The following is a 21199-nucleotide window of genomic DNA, read 5'->3' on the forward strand; positions in this document are numbered from 1 at the left end:
AATAATAACTATAATAATAGTTTTTCTACTAATGATAATAATGATAATAATGTTAATGGTTTTATTAGTAATAAATATAATAATAACAATAATGGTTTTACTCATAATGGTGTTACTAATAATATCCTTAATACTAATAATAATACTAATACTAATAACAATAATTCTAATAATAATAATAATAATAATAATAATAATAATAATAATAATAATAATAATAATAATAATAACTAATAATAATAATGATAGAAATAAAGTAAAAGTGTATACCTGATGTTATGCGAGGGGTATACGAAATAGTATTAATTTTTATAAGGAAATACTATTAAATACGATACAATTTTACACAAGATATTTATTTATTTATAGAATGGATATACCTAAACCTTGCTACAACACTTATAGGTATTGTACCTAATCGTACAGTAGTGTAGTTTTTAGTAAGTCCGGTTCGTTCCACAGGGATCTTAGCCAAGTTTAACGCTATATTTTTAAAACTATATTTGTATAAATATAAATATATATATATAAGTAATATTATTATTATAAAAAGGGGGTTTTTACCGTTTAATGACCGGTTTGTCGATTTTAAAACTTAAGTCGCAGTTAAAACACCTAATGTAAAATATTAAAAATAAATATAACTTAATTTTAAGCGTAAAGTAAATAATGATAATGAAATTGCGATAAATAAAAATGCGATAAATAAAATTGCGATAATTAAAAGGTACGATAATTAAAAGTGCAGTTAAAATAAAATGACAGTAATAAAAGTGCGATAATTAAAAGTGCAATTAAATATGAAATAAAGGAATTATGCTTATTTAAACTTCCGTAATCATGATGTTTGACGTGTTGATTTTAGTTTATTCCCATGGGTTAATTGTCCTTTGTCCTGAATTATTCAATATACCCGTCTGGTTTTTGTCCATAACAGTCCATCAGTCATAAATATAAAGTGCGAGTGTCCTCGTCAAATTATCATTATATCCGAAGTCAAATATTCCAACTAATTGGGGACTTAAACTATAATTACACCAAGTGTCCTTGTATATAATTCACCCATGTTTTAATAAGTCCATAGACTATTAATCCATTCCCGTGTCCGGTTAAATGAACGATTATTAGTACTTATAAATATCCCGCCCATCGTGTCTGGTCGAGTGTATATCGTTATTTATAGGTACGTCCAATTATAAATCTTTATATTAAATTGACAAACTATCATTTAATTAAACAAATATAAAGCCCATTAATAGCCCATAGTCTAATTTTCACAAGTGTCGTTCTTTTGTCCAAACCCCAATTATGGTACAAAGCCCAATTACCCAATTTTAATATTTTAGCCCAACATCACGATTACTTCGGTTTAAATAAGCATAATAATAACTTAGCTACGAGACATTAATTTAAAAAGGTTGAACATAACTTACAATGATTAATAATAGCGTAGCGTTACACGGACAGAATTTCAACTTACACCCTTACAACATTCGCTAACATACGCTTATTATTAAAATTAAAATTAAAATTAAAATTATAATATATATATATATATATATATATATATATATATATATATATATATATATATATATTACGTTGATAGATGAAGAAGAGAAAAAGATGTGTTAACATTCGCTCAAAACTGCTCCTTTTATAGGAATGTGGCCTGACAATTGGGGTCATGCGACCGCATGGTTTTTCTACTTCCTGGCCATGCGATCGCATGGCCTGGGATTCCAGCTCAGGTTCGTTTGTTTTTTTGTTTGCCGACAGTTTTATTAAATATATATAATATATAAATAATTTTAAGAATTATTTAAATATTATAATATATTTATGTGCATAGTTGACTTGTAATTTTCGCTCCGTTGCGTCGCGCGTTGAGAGTTGACTCTGGTTCCGGTTCCGGATTTTCGAACATCCTTGCGTACAATTTAATATCTTGTATTTTGCGTTTTGCGGCTTGTACTTTTGTAATTTTGAGACGTTTCTCATCAATAATTTGAACCACTTTGATTGTATTTTGTACTTTTGAGCTTTTTGGTCATTTGCGTCTTCAATTCGTCGAATCTGTCTTTTGTCTTCACCTTTTATTATTTGAACGAATATCACTTGTAAATAGAACAACTGCAACTAAAAGCTTGTCTTTCTTGAGGGATAATGCTATGAAATATATGTTCATTTTTAGTATTATCAAATATTCCCACACTTGAGCGTTGCTTGTCCTCAAGCAATATAGTCTTGAAATAAAAATACTAGAATCACTTCTTTATTCTTCACACTTTGTACATCAGTGATTTCTATACGGCGGTATGAACAATGGTAGTAATGATGTGGTTTACAATCCCACATGACTATAAAAATTTAGATCCTTTAGAAAATTGGATCTTTATAAAAACATTTGATCTTTTGAAAATTAAATCTAGCTTTTACGCTAGATAAGTTTTCCGGAATAACCCTTCACCGGTGTTTGCAAAATTGTTTTTGTGGGTTTTGTGGGTTTCAGATTTAATATTTTAGCTCAAAACTTGCGGTTTTGTGTCACCCACTTGCTAACCTTGTATTAGGAAAGCAACACGTCCAGTATACTTGCTCCGTATATTACCTTTCGGTAAACTACCGTCCGATTGTAAAGGAAAGCGTTGAACAAGTAACTGTTAAGGCAATGTCCCATGACATGCTTTTAATTATGGTCTATAACGTGTCGGATGCAATTACTATCCTTTGTAGGAGCAAAAGTAAAGATCACCCTATAGTTTTTCGGTCTGGCACAAGGTCTTGTCTTTGACCATGCTATGCAACCACCGTTATTACGGTTGACACCCAATTTGGTTCAGGTGACCTAATGAATTCCAGGTAAATTCCTAGGATTTTACGTTCAATGGTAATGAACGCATTAAAAAATGGGTTTTCAGAAAACAAATCGGTTTGTAATTTTGATCAAAATATTTTCTCGTTCAAGCTCGAGTTTAGATATTATCGAATTCCATGAGTTTGTAATTCTCAATCTTTAAAGTCAATCTCAAGGATTGAGTAATATCAGTCTTAAAAGCTGATTTTTGATCTTTTAAGGAGATTATCCTTTTCTGGGGGTCTGATTCATTAATCTTATCAAGCTAATTTGCACGGCGCCCTCCCCATTTTATTAGACAGATCCTCTCATGGTTAGGATAAGTCTGTCCACTTGGCGACCCTGTTTGATGCTAAGGTCCGTGGATTTCTAGCTGATTTTTGAGAAAACTTTTCAAGGTTTTTCGTAGACTCTACAACTGGTCTGGACGACAACTTCCTGACCTAAATCAAGAAGCGCGTGTCTTTTTCGGAAGACTTTACTTCCTTTTAATGATGGAATTGATTCATCGTGTAGATCCATCTTTCTTTCAAATATATTATAAGAAATTTTGGTAAAACTGATAAAATTGTCCAAAACAAAAGCATCTTTAGTTATTTGTACAAAAATATGTGATATATGTTTTAAATAACTTGGTAAATTTTCCCACACTTGGCTTTTATTTTCTTTTCTTTGCCTTTTTATTGTCCTCTATTCCATTTTAAATGAATTCTAACATTTTGGGTTGTTTCTCAATTTATGTCCTTTCCGAGGTAACAATAATTTCGGTGTTAACACCTAGTTTTACCGTTCATAAATATGTATAAACATAATTTTGAATTCATTTATTTGAAAATTTTGAAAATTTTTACTAGAATTGGGTAGTCAGTATATAAGACTAGGGCTGTTCTTTATTATCAGAGAGCACTAGATTCTAATACAACTACTGCGTTACTAGTATTTTTAATGGTAACCAAGTGTATAAGATGCTGTCTAACTAAGTTAGCAAGTTGGACCCTTTCCAAAGGCTCCCAATCGATTACCCTCGGTACTTCTACATTTTTCGGTACCAGTTTAAATTTGTTACTTTGATATGTCAGGTAATCTCTCCAACTTCGATCAAACCACAGATTAGGATGCAACTGTTCTTCATGAATCGTTGGGTGTTGTACTATCGGATGCATCAGAAATACTATGTAGGCATCAATATATTCTAGTTGCGGATCATAATATGGAACGTGTTGATCAGGTTGTTGTTGTTGTTCCTGTTGTTGCTCCGGTTCAGGTTCATATTGCATTTCTGGTTCAGGTTCTGGAGCAGGTTGTCTAGATGATGATGATGCACCATCAGTATTAGTAAATCTCTGCAAAACACATTAAACACAAATTTTGTGCATCCAAATATGCATTAGTGTTAGCAAAATAACAACTTGAAACAATTACAATAACATGTTTAATCAAAATTAAACTTATACACATTTTCACAATTTTAATAATTCTACACTTTTTCAAATAAGCATATATAAAAATGTTTACAAAGTTCATAAGCATTCAACTCAAATAACATGTTAAAACAACCATTACTAGCAATTAAACAAGTTTCAAATGACATTTACATTAATTTAATCAAGTTCATGAATTTTATACCTAAAAAGTCCACTTTAATTCTCAAAAATCATGTTTAGGATCAAAGTTTGGATCATTTAGCTACCTAAACATGTTACACTACTTAATTTAGCAATAATTCATGAAAAAAATCGGCCATAACCTGTTTATATCAAAAAGCCCCAAATTGCTCATGAACACAAACCCTAGATTCCTAAATTTTTTGAAGTTTTTGGCTTCAAATCATGTTAAATAGCATCAATCTAGGTTATACATGCATAATATACTAACAATTTAACTCTAATTGCACTAGAAATTAACAAAATCAAATTAGGAAAATTATAGCTCAAGAACAATAAAAATCAAATTTAAAGAGGTTTAGGGGTGTAATTGTTACCCTTCTTGATAAACTTCTTATCAAATTCATGATTAGAGCGGATTATAGCAAGAAATTTGGTTGATTTTGGTGAAAAATTGATGAAAATTGAGAGGATTTGGGAGTAGGTTCGTATGTATGTGTGTGTGGTTATGAAGAAACAGAACAGCTCGATGAGCATTTGTTCCTGACCAGTTTTCGAGCTTCATGCGATCGCATGCTTTTTTCAAAGGAACACCATGCGATCGCATGGGGTCTGATATTTTTTTTATATATAAAAACCTTGTACTAATTAAAACAAAATAATTAATTAATTTTAAAATTTTGTTTCTTTTACGAATGAGGGCGTTTCGGATCATTGTCCTAGTCCGTCCCTCGACAAAATTTTTAAAATTTGTCATTTTTAAGCGTGGTTTTAAAAGCAAAGATTTTTGGGTTTTTAATGTTTTTGGCATACTTTAATTCAATAAGATTAAAAATAATGATAATAAAAGTTCTCGTCCCTTCCTTAGGTAAGGTAATTTCGGTTCAACCACCTAGTTTTCAACTCACGACGAATTTTAAAAATCATATTTTTAACTTAGTGAAATAAAGTAAATTTTTGTTTTTTAATTCACACCAAACTTTAATTTAAAATGCATAAAATTAAAAATTCATATTATTAAAATTAAAAATTTACACCAAATTTATATTATATTTTTGTTTTTATACATACAAACTTATACTAAAAATATTAATTTTTCAAATATTTACAAACTTAAATATATTGATTTTAAAAAGTTTACAATATTAATTTAATATTTATATATTAATTTTAAAAACAAGGTAAAAATTAAAAATTAAAAATCTTTTTGGTCTTTTATCCCACTTTAATCAATTAAATATTATCAAAAATATACGCCCCTCTTTTTGGTAAAGTAATTTCGGTTCCATAACCTAGTTTTACTCCTGACAAATTTTTGAAATATTTTGGGTTGATTGATTAAAGATATTTATACCTTAAGAATAAACGGTAAATTTCGCAGTGATGTAATAAATTTTTGTATGATATCAATAATTTCGGTTACGCATACCTAATTTTATTGAATACCAATTTAATACTTTATAGCGAACGATTCAGCGTTTATTATCAAAAGGTTAAAAGCAATAAAAATAAAAATAAAAACTGTACATACTTACCTGTGAGAAAGAATTCTTAGAGACCCGCTTTAGCTGACTCATAGGAGAGTCGTGTAATTTGGTTCTCCATAGCTACGTAAGCATAACCTCGAATCTTCAATATCTTTTCTTCTAAACATATAAACGGTCATTCTCTGCATAGAGTAAAAAATTCGGTATTTGAATATGTTTGATTATTTGAACATTTACCTTCGTGTGACCATTTTACGCATTTATAACATCTTTCAAGGTGTCGTGCTCTTCTTTTTGTTGCGAATTTTGATTTTCCTTTACCAAAATGTATCTTATGATGATCTTTTCTGAGTTTTTTTCTTACTCCGTCCATTTTGGCTCTTATGAATGATACCAGTTCACTCGGAAGTGTGTCATTATTACGTTTAGTAATCATAGCGTGTAGCATTAGACCATGGTTCAGATCAAAGGAATTCTTCATCTCGTAAAACCTAAAAAATATAAAAATTCAGAATGGGGGGAGAAGACTAGTTCTTTAGGGTCTGCTAGAGAAAGACCATTCGGATTCCATTCTCGAAAACTACACGAAAATAGAATATCTAACTCTAACAGAAATAACTATTACCCTAAAAAGATTCGAACCTTCCCACACTTAGTTAGTTGTGGTGTCGAAATTGTGATTAACTTCATCTTCAACTTCCATTAGATTATCTATGTAATGTTTAACTCTGTGACCATTAACTTTAAATTCAACACCATTTGAATTTATTAATTCTACAGTTTCGTATGGGAAAACTCTTTTGACTATGAATGGTCCAGACCATCTTGATTTCAATTTTTCAGGAAATAGCTTGAATCGTGAATTGAAAAGAAGAACTTTGTCTCCTTCTTTAAATTCTTTTGAACTTCTGATTCTTTTATCATGCCATTTCTTCATTCTTTCCTTATAGATTAACGAATTTTCGTATGATTCATGTCTTAATTATTCTAATTCATTTAGTTGACTTAACCGTAGACGTCCAGCTTCATGTAAATCAAGATTACATGTCTTCAAAGCCCAAAATGCTTTATGCTCAATTTCTACTGGAAGATGACATGCTTTTCCATAAACGAGTCTAAAAGGTGTGGTTCCAATTGGAGTTTTGTAGGCTATTCTAAAATCCCAGAGTGTATCCTCCAATTTCATGGACCATCCCTTCGGATTTGATCCTACAGTTTTTTCTAGAATACGTTTTAAAGCTCGGTTGGTATTTTCAACTTGTCCACTTGTCTGTGGATGATAAGCGGTTGAGATTTTATGAGTTACTCCATATCTTTTGAGAACTTTCTCAAGTTGATTATTACAAAAATGAGTACCCCGATCACTTATTAAAGCTTTCGGTGTTCCAAACCTAACAAAAAGATATTTTAAAAAGTTGACTACAACTCGTGCATCGTTAGTTGGGAGAGCTTGTGCTTCCGCCCATTTAGATACATAATCAATGGCAACGATAATGTAGAGATTATTATGTGAATTTGGAATTGGACCCATAAAGTTAATACCCCAAATGTCAAATACTTCACATACTTGAATGACATTTTGTGGCATTTCATCACGTTGACTTATTTTTCCGGCCCTTTGACAAGCATCACAGGATTTGCAAAGAAGGTGTGCATCTTTGAAAATTGTAGGCCAATAGAATCCAGCGTTGTAAACTTTTCTTGATGTGAGTTGAGGCCCATAATGCCCTCCTGTTGGTCCTGTGTGACAATGGTTTAGGATTTGACTGGCTTCATCCCCGAATACACATCGGCGTACTATTCTATCTGGACAACTTTTAAACAAATGTGGATCTTCCCAGAAATAGTGTTTTATATCACTAAAGAATTTCTTTCGTTTTTGGTACGACAATCCTTTTTCAAGGAATCTACATACTAAGTAGTTTGCATAGTCCGTAAACCATGGAATTTCACTATAATCTATCTTCAATAGATATTCATCAGGAAAGTTATCTTGTATTGGCGATTCATTTAGAACTTCTAATTCAGGATTTTCAAGACGAGAAAGATGATCAGCGGCGAGATTTTCTGCTCCCTTTTTATCTCGGATCTCAATATCGAACTCTTGTAAGAGTAAGATCCAACGGATTAATCTTGGTTTGGCATCTTGTTTTGAAAATAGGTATCTAAGAGCAGAATGGTCGGTATAGACCACCGTTTTAGCTAGAACGAGATATGAACGAAATTTGTCAAAAGCAAAGACAATAGCAAGGAGTTCTTTTTCAGTAGTTGTGTAATTTGTTTGTGCTCCTTGTAATGTCTTACTAGCGTAATAAATAGGTTGAAATCGTTTTTCAATCCTTTGACCTAAAACGGTTCCCATTGCAAAATCACTTGCATCGCACATGAGTTTAAACGGTAGATTCCAATTTGGAGTTATCATGATCGGCGCATTAGTGAGTTTTTCTTTAAGAATATTAAAAGATTTGATGCATTCATCTGAAAAGATGAATGGAGCATCCTTTTCTAGGAGTTTATTCATAGGAGTGGCAATTTTAGAAAAATCTTTTATGAAACGTCGGTAAAAACCGGCATGTCCTAGAAAACTCCTAACTCCTCTAACATTGGTGGGATGTGGAAGTTTAGCAATTACATCTACTTTAGCTCTATCCACTTCAATTCCTTCCTTTGAAATTTTATGACCAAGAACGATGCCTTCTTTAACCATGAAATGGCATTTCTCCCAATTAAGTACTAGATTCGCATCTAATAAGCATTCGTTCAAGATTAACTAGACATGATTCAAATGTATCACCGAAAACTGAAAAGTCATCCATGAAAACTTCCATGCATTCTTCTATCATGTCGTGAAAAATCGCCATCATGCACCTTTGAAAGGTTGCAGGGGCGTTGCAAAGTCCAAATGGCATGCGTTTATAAACAAAAGTACCATAAGGGGACGTGAACGTGGTTTTCTCTTGGTCCTCGGGTGCTATTGGAATTTGAAAATATCCAGAAAAACCATCAAGAAAACAATAGTAACTATTCCCGACTAATCTTTCCAACATTTGATCAATGAAAGGTAAGGAAAAGTGATCTTTTCTGGTGGCGTCATTTAATTTTCTATAATCAATACAAACACGCCATCCTGTTACAGTCCTAGTAGGAATAAGCTCATTTTTCTCATTTGTGATGACAATCATGCCACCCTTCTTAGGTACGCATTGAACTGGGCTTACCCATGGACTATCAGAGATTGGATAAATTAAACCTGCATCAAGCAGTTTAATAATTTCTTTCTTAACAACATCTTGCATATTAGGATTTAGTCTTCTTTGGTGTTGCACATACATTTTATGACCTTCTTTCATAAGGATTTTATGTATGCAATACGAAGGACTTATTCCTTTAATGTCATGAATCTTCCATGCAATAGCTGGTTTATGAGCTTTTAGCACAGAAATGAGTTGAGATTTTTCATTTTCAGTAAGAGAAGACGATATTATTACAGGCAATTCAGATTCACCATGTAAATAAGCATATTCCAAATGGTTTGGAAGTAGCTTTAACTCTAATGTCGGTGGTTCTTCTATCGATGATTTATATCGATATCTGTCTTCTTCTTTTAGCATTTGAATTTCTTCTGTTGCTGGTTCATATCCATTAGCCATAAGTGTAGCTAACATTTCAGTTTCATCAATTGGTTCAGTTCCTTCTCCTAAAGAACATTCTCCTGTTCCTTGTAACTCTGGAAATTCTTCTAACAATTCTGCATGTGAATCTATAGTTTGAATATAATAACATGTATCATCTGCAGATTGCAGTTGTTGCATGGCTCTATCAACAGAAAAGGTAACACTCTCGTCCTCTATACTTAGGGTCAGTTTCTTACCGAACACGTCTATTATTGCTTTATCCGTGTTTAAGAATGGTCTTCCTAATATGAGAGGAACTCAAGAATCTTCTTCCATGTCTAGAATAACAAAATCTACTGGAAATACTAAAGTACCAACTTTAACTAGCATATTTTCCATTATCCCTCTAGGATATTTTACTGATTGATCGGCTAGTTGTATGCTTATTCGTGTTGGTTTCAATTCTCCAAGGTCTAGTTTAGCGTATAGTGAATACGGCATTAGATTTATACTGGCACCTAAATCTGCCAATACTTCTATTGAACTAAGACTACCCAGAAAACATGGAATTGTGAAACTTCCTGGATCATATAATTTTTCTGGTATCTTATTCAATAGCACTGCAGAACAATTAGCATTCATAGTAACAGCTGAGAGTTCTTCCATTTTCTTTCTATTTTGATTAGATCTTTCAGAAATTTAGCATATCTAGGCATTCCTGAAATCACATCAATGAAAGGAAGATTTACATTTATTTGTTTAAACATATCCAAGAATTTGGATTGCTCGGCTTCAAGTCTCTCTTTTCTCATTTTACTCGCGTAAGGAAGTGGTGGTTGGTATGGTTTAACATAAGGTTTAGCCTTAACTGTGTTATCTTCATTAACCTTTTCAACTACCGGTTCTGTTTCCTTATCTTGCTCAGGTTGTGGTTCTTGTGGAGTAGGAATAGCGTCATCAGAGATTACAGGCATTTCAGGTGGTTTAAGTGTAATACCACTTCTTGTGGTAATGACTTTAGCTGTTTCATTCCGGGGGTTATGTGATGCCCCGTACAAAACCATCGTGTACGAATCATCAACCACAGGATCATTACAAGGTTAAGTACAATATGCTGTAATTAAAGAAGTTGCATTCACGATAAAAAGGTGATGTCATAACCGACATCAAATGTTTTACATTTCAAAAGCATGCTTCACTAAGTAGAAACAAATTAATAAGTGTACGTGACCCCAAAGGTCGTTACATAACATAGTTTCAAAAGTAAATAAGTTTGAATGCAAGATAAGTAGTCATGCGATAACAACTCTAAGCAGCGGGTTCTACAGCACGACTAGTACACAGCGGAAGCAACCTCAAGCACCTGAGAAATACATGCTTAAAAACGTCAACACAACGGTTGGTGAGCTATAGTTTAAGTATAACAGTATGTAAGGTAGGCCACGAGATTTCAGTGCTACAAAGAGCGTTTCAAAACAGTATGATAAAGTATATGTTAACCGTGGGCACTTGGTAACTAACTTAACGTTTAAAATACCCCCTGAAAGTACACTTGGCGAGTGCGTATGTTTACGAAGTATTAAACACTCGTTGACTGCTAGCGCGACTAGCCCGAGTGGGGATGTCAAACCCTATGGATCCATATCTAAGATTCGCGTTCATGGTTCAAAAACCAATGATTAAACGTTACCGAGCTAAAGGGAATGTTTATGCCGTTGTATAACCCACACATATATAAGTTTAAGTACTCGTGCCTAGTATGTAAAACATAAAATCCGCATGTATTCTCAGTTCCCAAAATAAGTTAAAGTAAAAAGAGAATGCTATAACTCACAATGATATGTAGCGGTAAAGTAGTAGTCGGGAAAGGTGTGCAAGTAAATGGTCCGAAGTCCTCAACCTAAGTCAAATAGTACTAAGTCAGTAAATCGTCTTAATAGGTTTAAAAGTATGTAATTAAGGTCTTAAGGGTCATCATCATTCATCATCAAACAAAAGGCGTAAGGTAGGTTTCGTTTATGAAAGTAATGTAAAACAAAGTCTGACTTCAGTCAGTCACCACGGCCTCTACCCTTACTGAATTAAGGTGAGACCAGTGGCCATGGCTCCGTATATGAGTCCCTTAAGTGTGGTAAAATTTACAGAAGCAAACTCGTCTTGTTTTGACCGTGGTGACGGTCTAAGTGCGAGTAGGTCAGAAATTTCTGCACAACGTTAAAGGACATAGTAACGATCAGAGGGCCATAAATCCTAAACCGTAACTCGGATTAAGACGAGTCCTATATGAAAAGTTATCTATTCGAAAAGTTCTATCTAAAAATCAAGGTTAGAACAGCCCAGGTCTACTGGTCTGTTCCAGAATCATCAGGTCAGTAGGTTTTGGACAGAACAGTGAGTTTAAAAGGGTTCCGGTGTTCTTGGTGCTTGATGTTCATCATGGTTCTCATCCTTGATGCATATAGCTTCAAGTGTACAACTCATTGATGTATCTACATCATCTTAACCAAGTCTTGACCATCATAACCCATGTGCAAGTCTAAGACATGAAGCACAACTCACTTAAGAGTTGTATGAAGTTTGATGAACCAAAGTTGCATCAAGGTCTTAGATCTAACACATACATGGACTTTAAAGCTAATAACAAGTTACAAACTTGAAAGTAAACTAACTAATCAAGATCATAAGTAGTAGAACATAGTTCTTAGTTTGATCTTGAAGATCCAAGACTCAAAAGTCTAGATCCAAAGTTATATTTAAGGAAAACTTATTTGTGTGTTCTTGAACTTTCAAGGTTAACTTAATTTGTTCAAGAGATATGAGATCAAGACTAACTTGTAGTACTTGACCATATAAACTAACTACATGAAATTAAAGTGTATAAAATAAAGAAACAAGTTAATTAAACAAGTAATTAGTTCAAGGGTTGCTCATACTTTAAAGATTCAACTAAAGTTGATCTTTAAGTTAAGTAAACTTTAAGTTTACTTCCATGACTTACAAGTATGATTTCAACAACAATGAACTTATATATTTTGAAACAATGTATGTAGAACCTAAACTAGAGAGTTTAGTTCTTGATTGTTCTTGTTAAAACAAGATAAAGGATGAATCAAACTAGAAAGTTAGATTCTTAAAACATGTAAGTAAATAACAACATGTAATTAACTAATCAAAGACTAGTAACAATAAACAAAAGATGATGATGATTATGTTCATGTAGAAATCAGGTTTTAGAAGTAAAAAGGAGAGAAAAGTTATCTTGCTACTTACTAGATTTGAGAGAAAAGCAAGAGAGAAAAGAGAGAAAGAAGTTGCAAGTTTGAATGTGTGTTTGAATGAGAGAAAATACAAGTGATGAAGTAATACAAAAATGAACCAAAAGAACTCCCTCCAAGGCCATAAGGCCTACGGTTTTTGCAGCAGAAAAATGGGGGGAGGGATTAGTTTTGTGGTCACTTGCAAGTAAAGCTTCAAAAGTTGGATAAAGAATGGTTATGCATGGGGATTATGGCAACTAGATTCCAAATGAACCAAAACTAGCTAGTTAATGTTCAAGTATCACTTACACTTTCAAGACATGGGCTAAAAGGTCCATTAATAATGTAGGGTGGGCTTAGAAGCCCAACATCAAGAGTCCATTACACTAATAAAGCCCAAGTTCAATTAATTAACAAATAAAGTCCAACAAAAGCCCAAGTAATTAACCAACAACCTTAGTTAATTAAAATGATTAATAAACTAATCATGCATGTAAATAATACTTGAAAATATTATTCGTGCAAGTTCCGGGTGTCACAAAGACGTTTCGGGCACTTAAAAGTCAAGTTCGGGCAATCATGGCAACATGTAAATGTAATAACGTACATTCGTTTAATCATACGTATTAATAATAATAATTATTAATAAATAAATGGTGGAAATTCCAGGGTCGTTACATTACCCACCTGTTAAAGAAAATTTCGTCCCGAAATTTAAGCTGAAGTAGATGGAGGAGTCGGGAAAAGGTGAGGATACTTTCGCATCATTTGATCCTCTCGCTCCCAAGTAAATTCAGGTCCTCGTTTGGCATTCCATCGTACTCGTACAATTGGAATCTTGTTGCGTTTCAAAGTTTTGATCTCACGATCCAAAATTTCAACAGGTTCCTCCACAAAGTGGAGTTTGTCGTCAATAGTAAGTTCTTCCAATGGTATGATAAGTTCGGGTGCAGCAAGACACTTCTTCAAGTTTGATACATGGAAGGTAGGATGAACTGAGCTCAATTGTGCTGGTAGATCCAAACGGTATGCAACTGGTCCAACACGTTCCAAGATCTCGAAAGGACCAATGTATCGTGGGTTCAACTTTCCACGTTTTCCAAAACGGATCACACCTTTCCAAGGTGCAACCTTTAACATTACACGATCACCAACGTTGAATTCAAAGTCTTTACATTTAAGATCGGCATAACTCTTTTGACGATCACGGGCAGTCTTAAGTCTAGCTTGAATCTGAGCAATCTTCTCCGTGGTTTCGTGGACTACCTCGGGTCCGGTGATTTGCTTTTCGCCTACTTCGGCCCAACAAATAGGAGATCAGCACTTACGGCCATACAATGCTTCAAAAGGTGCAGTATTAATGCTAGAGTGATAACTGTTGTTGTACGAGAATTCGGCGAGTGGCAAATGTCTTTCCCAGGCCTTTCCAAAATCAATGACACATGCACGCAGCATGTCCTCCAAGGTCTGAATCATTCGTTCACTTTGCCCGTCAGTCTGAGGATGATAAGCAGTACTCATGTCGAGACGAGTTCCCATGGCTTCTTGCAAAGAACGCCAAAATCTGGAAGCAAAACGGGGATCGCGATCGGAGATGATCGATAAAGGTACGCCGTGTCGTGATACAACCTCCTTAATGTATAATTGAGCAAGTCTTTCCATTGTATCAGTTTCCTTCATCGCTAGAAAGTGTGCAGATTTGGTAAGGCGGTCAACAATAACCCAAATAGTATCGCATCCGCCCACCGTCTTCGGCAGCTTAGTAATGAAATCCATTGTGATCCTTTCCCACTTCCATTGTGGGATTTCCGGCTGTTGAAGTAACCCAGAAGGTCTCTGATGTTCGGCCTTAACTTTCGAACAAGTCAAACACTTCCCAACATAAGTTGCAACGTCCTTCTTAAGATTCGGCCACCAATACTGTTCTTTAAGGTCATGGTACATTTTACCCGCTCCAGGATGAATCGAATATCTCGACTTGTGTGCTTCATCAAGTATCAGGTTCCGTAGATCTCCATAAATTGGTACCCAAATTCTTCCGGCATAACATCGGAGTCCAGACTCCCTAACCTCAAATCGAGAGACAAGTATGTTCAGATGTTCGTGAGATATGTTCTCCTCCTTGAGAGCCTCAACTTGGGCTACTCTGATCTGGTTGTTGAGGTTCGAATGAATGGTGATGTTCAGAGCCCTAACACGAAGAGGTGCCGTCCTCTCCTTTCGGCTTAAAGCGTCAGCTACAACATTGGCCTTGCCAGGGTGATAACGGAGTTCACAATCGTAGTCGTTGAGCGTCTCGATCCATCGACGCTATCTCATATTCAGTTGCTTCTGATCGAAGATGTGCTGGAGACTCTTGTGATCGGTGAAGATAGTGCTCTTAGTTCCATATAAATAATGTCTCCACAATTTGAGCGCAAAGACCACGGCTCCAAGTTCAAGATCATGTGTAGTGTAGTTCCGCTCGTGAATCTTCAATTGGCGGGAGGCATAGGCAATAACCTTTGATCGTTGCATCAGTACACAACCAAAACCACTCTTCGATGCATCACAATAAACAACAAAGTCGTCACTGCCTTCGGGAAGTGATAGGATAGGTGCGGAGGTTAACTTCTTCTTCAAAGTTTGAAATGCTGATTCGTGTACGGGTTCCCAAATGAACTTCTTGCCCTTGTGAGTCAGCGCAGTCAAAGGACGCGCAATCAGAGAAAATCCTTCGATGAATCTTCGGTAATAACCGGCGAGACCTAGGAATTGGCGAATATGCGTCGGAGTAGTGGGGGTCTCCCACTTGCTGATGGCTTCAATCTTGGCGGGATCAACTTTGATACCCTGGTCGCTTAAAACATGACCCAAAAATTGTACTTCCTTCAACCAAAATTCACACTTGGAGAATTTGGCGTAAAGTTGCTCTTGCCTTAAGAGTTCAAGCACTAATCGGAGGTGTTGCTCATGTTCTTCTTCGCTCTTAGAGTAGATGAGGATATCATCTATGAAGACGATAAAAAACTTGTCCAAGTAAGGCTTGCAGACACGATTCATGAGGTCCATGAACACGGCAGGTGCATTTGTCAAACCGAATGGCATCACGAGAAACTCATAATGACCATAACGGGTCCTGAATGCAGTTTTCATCACGTCACTTTCCTTCACCCTCAGCTGGTGATATCCGGATCGCAAATCGATCTTTGAATAAACACTCGATCCTTGTAGTTGATCAAAAAGATCGTCAATTCGTGGAAGAGGATACCGATTCTTGATAGTCAATTTGTTGAGCTCACGGTAATCGATACACATACGAAAGGATCCATCCTTCTTCTTCACAAACAGAACCGGTGCACCCCAAGGCGAGAAACTTGTAGTTGACTCTGTAATTCTTGCATCTCAGAAGGTGCGAGTCTATAAGGTGCGTGAGCTACAGGTGCTGCTCCTGGCACTAAATCAATCTGAAACTCTACGGCTCTCGGCGGTGGTAATCCAGGAAATTCCTCTGGGAAGACATCGGAAAATTCGTTCACAATTCGAACGTCGTTCACGCTCTTCACCTCAGTTTCTACCGCTTTCACATGTGCTAGGATAGCAAAGCGTCCCTTCTTCATAATCTTTTGCGCTTTCACGCAACTAATGAGGTTCAACTTCGAGGTACATCTCTCTCCATAGATAACCAGTGGTTCGCCATCTCCTTGTGGTATGCGAAGTGCTTTATCTCCACAGATAACATCGGCCTTTATCTTGCTCAACCAATCCATACCGACGATCACGTCAAAACTTCCCAGTTTGATAGGTATCAAATCAATTTCGAAATCTGCACCAGCTATGTTGATAATAGCTCCACGACTAATATGGTCAACCTTTTCAAGTTTTCCATTGGCGACCTCGACAAGCATACTCTCTTTTAACGGGACTAATGACCAATTAATCTTATCGCAAAAAAGTCTACATACATAACTTCTATCCGCACCAGTATCAAACAAGACAGAAGCTAAAAGATTATTGATTGTGAATATACCTGTCACCAAGTCGGGGTTATCGCGTGCATCCCTTGCATTAACATTAAAAGCTCTAGCACGCGGTGGTCCGCCATCCTTTCGTTTGTTCGGGCACTCGTTTCTGAAATGGCCCGTCTGCCCGCATTCGTAACAATTTTTCGGCCCGTTGGTGTTCGGCCTCCCTGTCATCGTGGTAGTCTTGCAGTCTCTACCGATGTGCCCGCTCTTCTTGCACTTCTCACAAACAGCATTACAATATCTGGTGTGGTGCTTGTAGCACCTCTTGCATTGTGGTAGCGTGCCTTTGTAGTTCGGGTTGGAGTTGTTGTTGTTGGGGTTGGGGTTGTTGTTGTTTTGCCTGAACCCTTCATGTCGCTTCGCCGGGTTTTGATCATAGTTTCTACCCCTGTTGTTGTTATTGTTGTTGTGGTTGTTGTGGTTGTTATGGTTGTTGTCCCATTTCCTCTTTTCACTACTACCGGCTTCAAACTTAGCCTTCTCCGGCTCGTCAAGGATGATTTGATTCAGGAGAGTATGCGCCATGCGCATTGCTTCGGGAACATTCGGTGGTTTGGATGAGGTGACATTTCCTTTGATGGACTTAGGGAGTCCCGAGAAGTATTTCTCCATGCGCTTGAATTCGGGGGTGACCATGGTCGGACACATAAGAGCCAACTCCATTAACCTACGGTTGTAACTGTTAAGGTCGTTCCCTACGGCCTTTAACTGCATAAATTCGATTTCCATCTTCTGAATTTCGGTTCTCGAACAATACTCATCAATCATAGCCTCCTTGAATTCCTCCCATGGAGTAGCATACGCCTCATCGATGCCTTTCGCTTGAGCTAACGTGTTCCACCACGTTAGCGCGCCGTCAGATAGCGTGCAAGATGAAAACTTGGTTTTATTATCCTCCGAACAGTTGCTAAATCAGAATACTGATTCAAGTTTCTCGAACCATCTGGTGAGACCAACTGGTCCCTCGGTGCCGCTGAAGTTATGCGGTTTGCAGCTCTGGAATTCCTTGTATGTACACCCATTTCGAACGGGTGGAATAATCGGTGGCGGTGGCGGTGGAGCTTCGAGATTTCTTTCTGCTAGGGCTGCAGTGACCCGTTCGTTGATCATGTCCTCAATCTGGGCGGCGGTAGGTGTGGATCTTCCATTAGCCATGGTATTCTAAACAAAAATTTTGACCCAAGTCAAAATCCAGCATGCAAGTAGTAATAATACAGTATATAGTGACCAACATGGAATCAAAACATCACATGTTATTAAATAATGCATCTAGGTACAAATACCACATAATCATCGTACAGCAATGTAAATAGAACATCGTGCAAGAATTAAATAATGCAAAGTTCCATTCATTAATAATAATAAGTTTCATACATCTGAATAAGTTCGTACAATACATATGAAATACATGAAACTATATCTAGATTACATCATGAAATCTAAATACAAGGTCCTACGGTGAAGGCGGGTGAACTGCTCCTCGAGCCAACTGCTCCTCGAGCTCAGTGACTCGAGCTCGGAGAGTCTCAGTCTCCCTCATCAGTTCCTCGTTAGAGGGAGCTGGTGGGGCAGGCGGTGCAGGTGGGGCGGGTGGTGCGGGTGGTGCCGGTGGTGCTGATGTAGATGGTCCGGCTCCGGATGTAGATGGTACGTCCCTAGATGTAAGTGGTGCGTATCTGAATCTAGGTGGTACGGTTCCAGGAATAGTCAATACATAACGGGGAACCTTACGTATCTGTGGGTCGGCAGGGTATGGCACAAATCGTTTACGAGCAGTAACCCTACGACGATGGCCAAAAGCGTCAGTAAAAGCACGACCTCCATTCACCCCTGGAATGATGGTGCCGTCGGAACGGTACCTCTTCTTCGGCGGGGTGGAGGGTGCCTGAATAGGTCTATCAGCAGGATCCTCATCATCGCTGGAGTCGTCTGATGATGAAGAATCGGTGGATGATGAGTCATCCGAATCGTGTGGTGGTGACACTGGTGGCTGAGCTGGTAATCCGAAGCGTCCGAAGGCGGCCAACATCTGTCTGTGTCTGCCTGGCGGAATCACGACTAAACGCCCGTCAGGAGTGCGTCAGCAAGGCGTGCGCATGTGGTTACGAAACGGCCCTTCCCCGAACTCCGCGGGGATCTCAATACCACCAATGCGGGGCTGTGACCTCGAGGGTCCGGGAGCAGACACTGGGGCAGGTGCACTAGTACCAGCTCCGGAAGTAGAAGCGCCGGGATCACTAGTGGGTGTCGGGGCCGGTGTATCGGCAGTAGCAGCAGCAGGTGTAGCAGTAGGTAGGGCGACGGGGTCTGAGTCTGTACTGCCCGAAATTCCAGCAGGTGGAACATCCGACATCTGAACAAGGAAAAATAAATTTTCCATGTCAGTATGTCATAAAGCAAGCAAATAATAGGCCAACAGTTTAAATCATGTATAACGGTAACTAGCATGGCAATAACCGTAATTTGTATGAAGGTAGCATGCAATCAAAAGCAAGTAGCATCATGCAGTAGGGAAATCATGTAGTAGCATACGACATATAGCAGTAATAGTAAGCAGCAGCATGCAGTAAGTTCAGCGGAAACAAGTAAACTAGCAAGTTGTAGATTAGTCCTATTAGTGAATCCTACTCGGGTCGGTCTTAGACTCACTAATGCAACCTAATTCCCTACAACCAATGCTCTGATACCAAATGTGATGCCCCGTACAAAACCATCATGTACGAATCATCAACCACAGGATCATTACAAGGTTAAGTACTATATGCTGTAATTAAAGAAGTTGAATTCACGATAAAAAGGTGATGTCATAACCGACATCAAATGTTTTACATTTCAAAAGCATGCTTCACTAAGTAGAAGCAAATTAATAAGTGTACGTGACCCCAAAGGTCGTTACATAACATAGTTTCAAAAGTAAATAAGTTTGAATGCAAGATAAGTAGTCATGCGATAACAACTCTAAGCAGCGGGTTCTACAGCACGACTAGTACACAGCGGAAGCAACCTCAAGCACCTGAGAAATACATGCTTAAAAACGTCAACACAACGGTTGGTGAGCTATAGTTTAAGTATAACAGTATGTAAGGTAGGCCACGAGATTTCAGTGCTACAAAGAGCGTTTCAAAACAGTATGATAAAGTATATGTTAACCGTGGGCACTTGGTAACTAACTTAACGTTTAAAATACCCCCTGAAAGTACACTTGGCGAGTGCGTATGTTTACGAAGTATTAAACACTCGTTGACTGCTAGCGCGACTAGCCCGAGTGGGGATGTCAAACCCTATGGATCCATATCTAAGATTCGCGTTCATGGTTCAAAAACCAATGATTAAACGTTACCGAGCTAAAGGGAATGTTTATGCCGTTGTATAACCCACACATATATAAGTTTAAGTACTCGTGCCTAGTATGTAAAACATAAAATCCGCATATATTCTCAGTTCCCAAAATAAGTTAAAGTAAAAAGGGAATGCTATAACTCACAATGATATGTAGCGGTAAAGTAGTAGTCGGGAAAGGTGTGCAAGTAAATGGTCCAAAGTCCTCAACCTAAGTCAAATAGTACTAAGTCAGTAAATCATCTTAATAGGTTTAAAAGTATGTAATTAAGGTCTTAAGGGTCATCATCATTCATCATCAAACAAAAGGCGTAAGGTAGGTTTCGTTTATGAAAGTAATGTAAAACAAAGTCTGAATTCAGTCAGTCACCACGGCCTCTACCATTACTGAATTAAGGTGAGACCAGTGGCCATGGCTCCGTCTATGAGTCCCTTAAGTGTGGTAAAATTTACAGAAGCAAACTCATCTTGGTTTGACCGTGGCGACGGTCTAAGTGCGAGTAGGTCAGAAATTTCTGCACAACGTTAAAGACATAGTAACGATCGGAGGGCCATAAATCCTAAACCGTAACTCGGATTAAGATGAGTCCTATATGAAAAGTTATCTATTCGAAAAGTTCTATCTAAAAATCAAGGTTAGAATAGCCCAGGTCTACTGGTATGTTCCAGAAGCATCAGGTCAGTAGGTTTTGGACAGAACAGTGAGTTTAAAAGGGTTCCGGTGGTCTTGGTGCTTGATGTTCATCATGGTTCTCATCCTTGATGCATATAGCTTCAAGTGTACAACTTATTGATGTATATACATCATCTTAACCAAGTCTTGACCATCATAACCCATGTGCAAGTCTAAGACATGAAGCACAACTCACTTAAGAGTTGTATGAAGTTTGATGAACCAAAGTTGCATCAAGGTCTTAGATCTAACACATACATGGACTTTAAAGCTAATAACAAGTTACAAACTTGAAAGTAAACTAACTAATCAAGATCATAAGTAGTAGAACATAGTTCTTAGTTTGATCTTGAAGATCCAA

This window comes from Rutidosis leptorrhynchoides, chromosome 1 (assembly GCF_046630445.1).
Source record: "Rutidosis leptorrhynchoides isolate AG116_Rl617_1_P2 chromosome 1, CSIRO_AGI_Rlap_v1, whole genome shotgun sequence".
In the NCBI taxonomy this organism is placed as follows: Eukaryota; Viridiplantae; Streptophyta; class Magnoliopsida; order Asterales; family Asteraceae; genus Rutidosis; species Rutidosis leptorrhynchoides.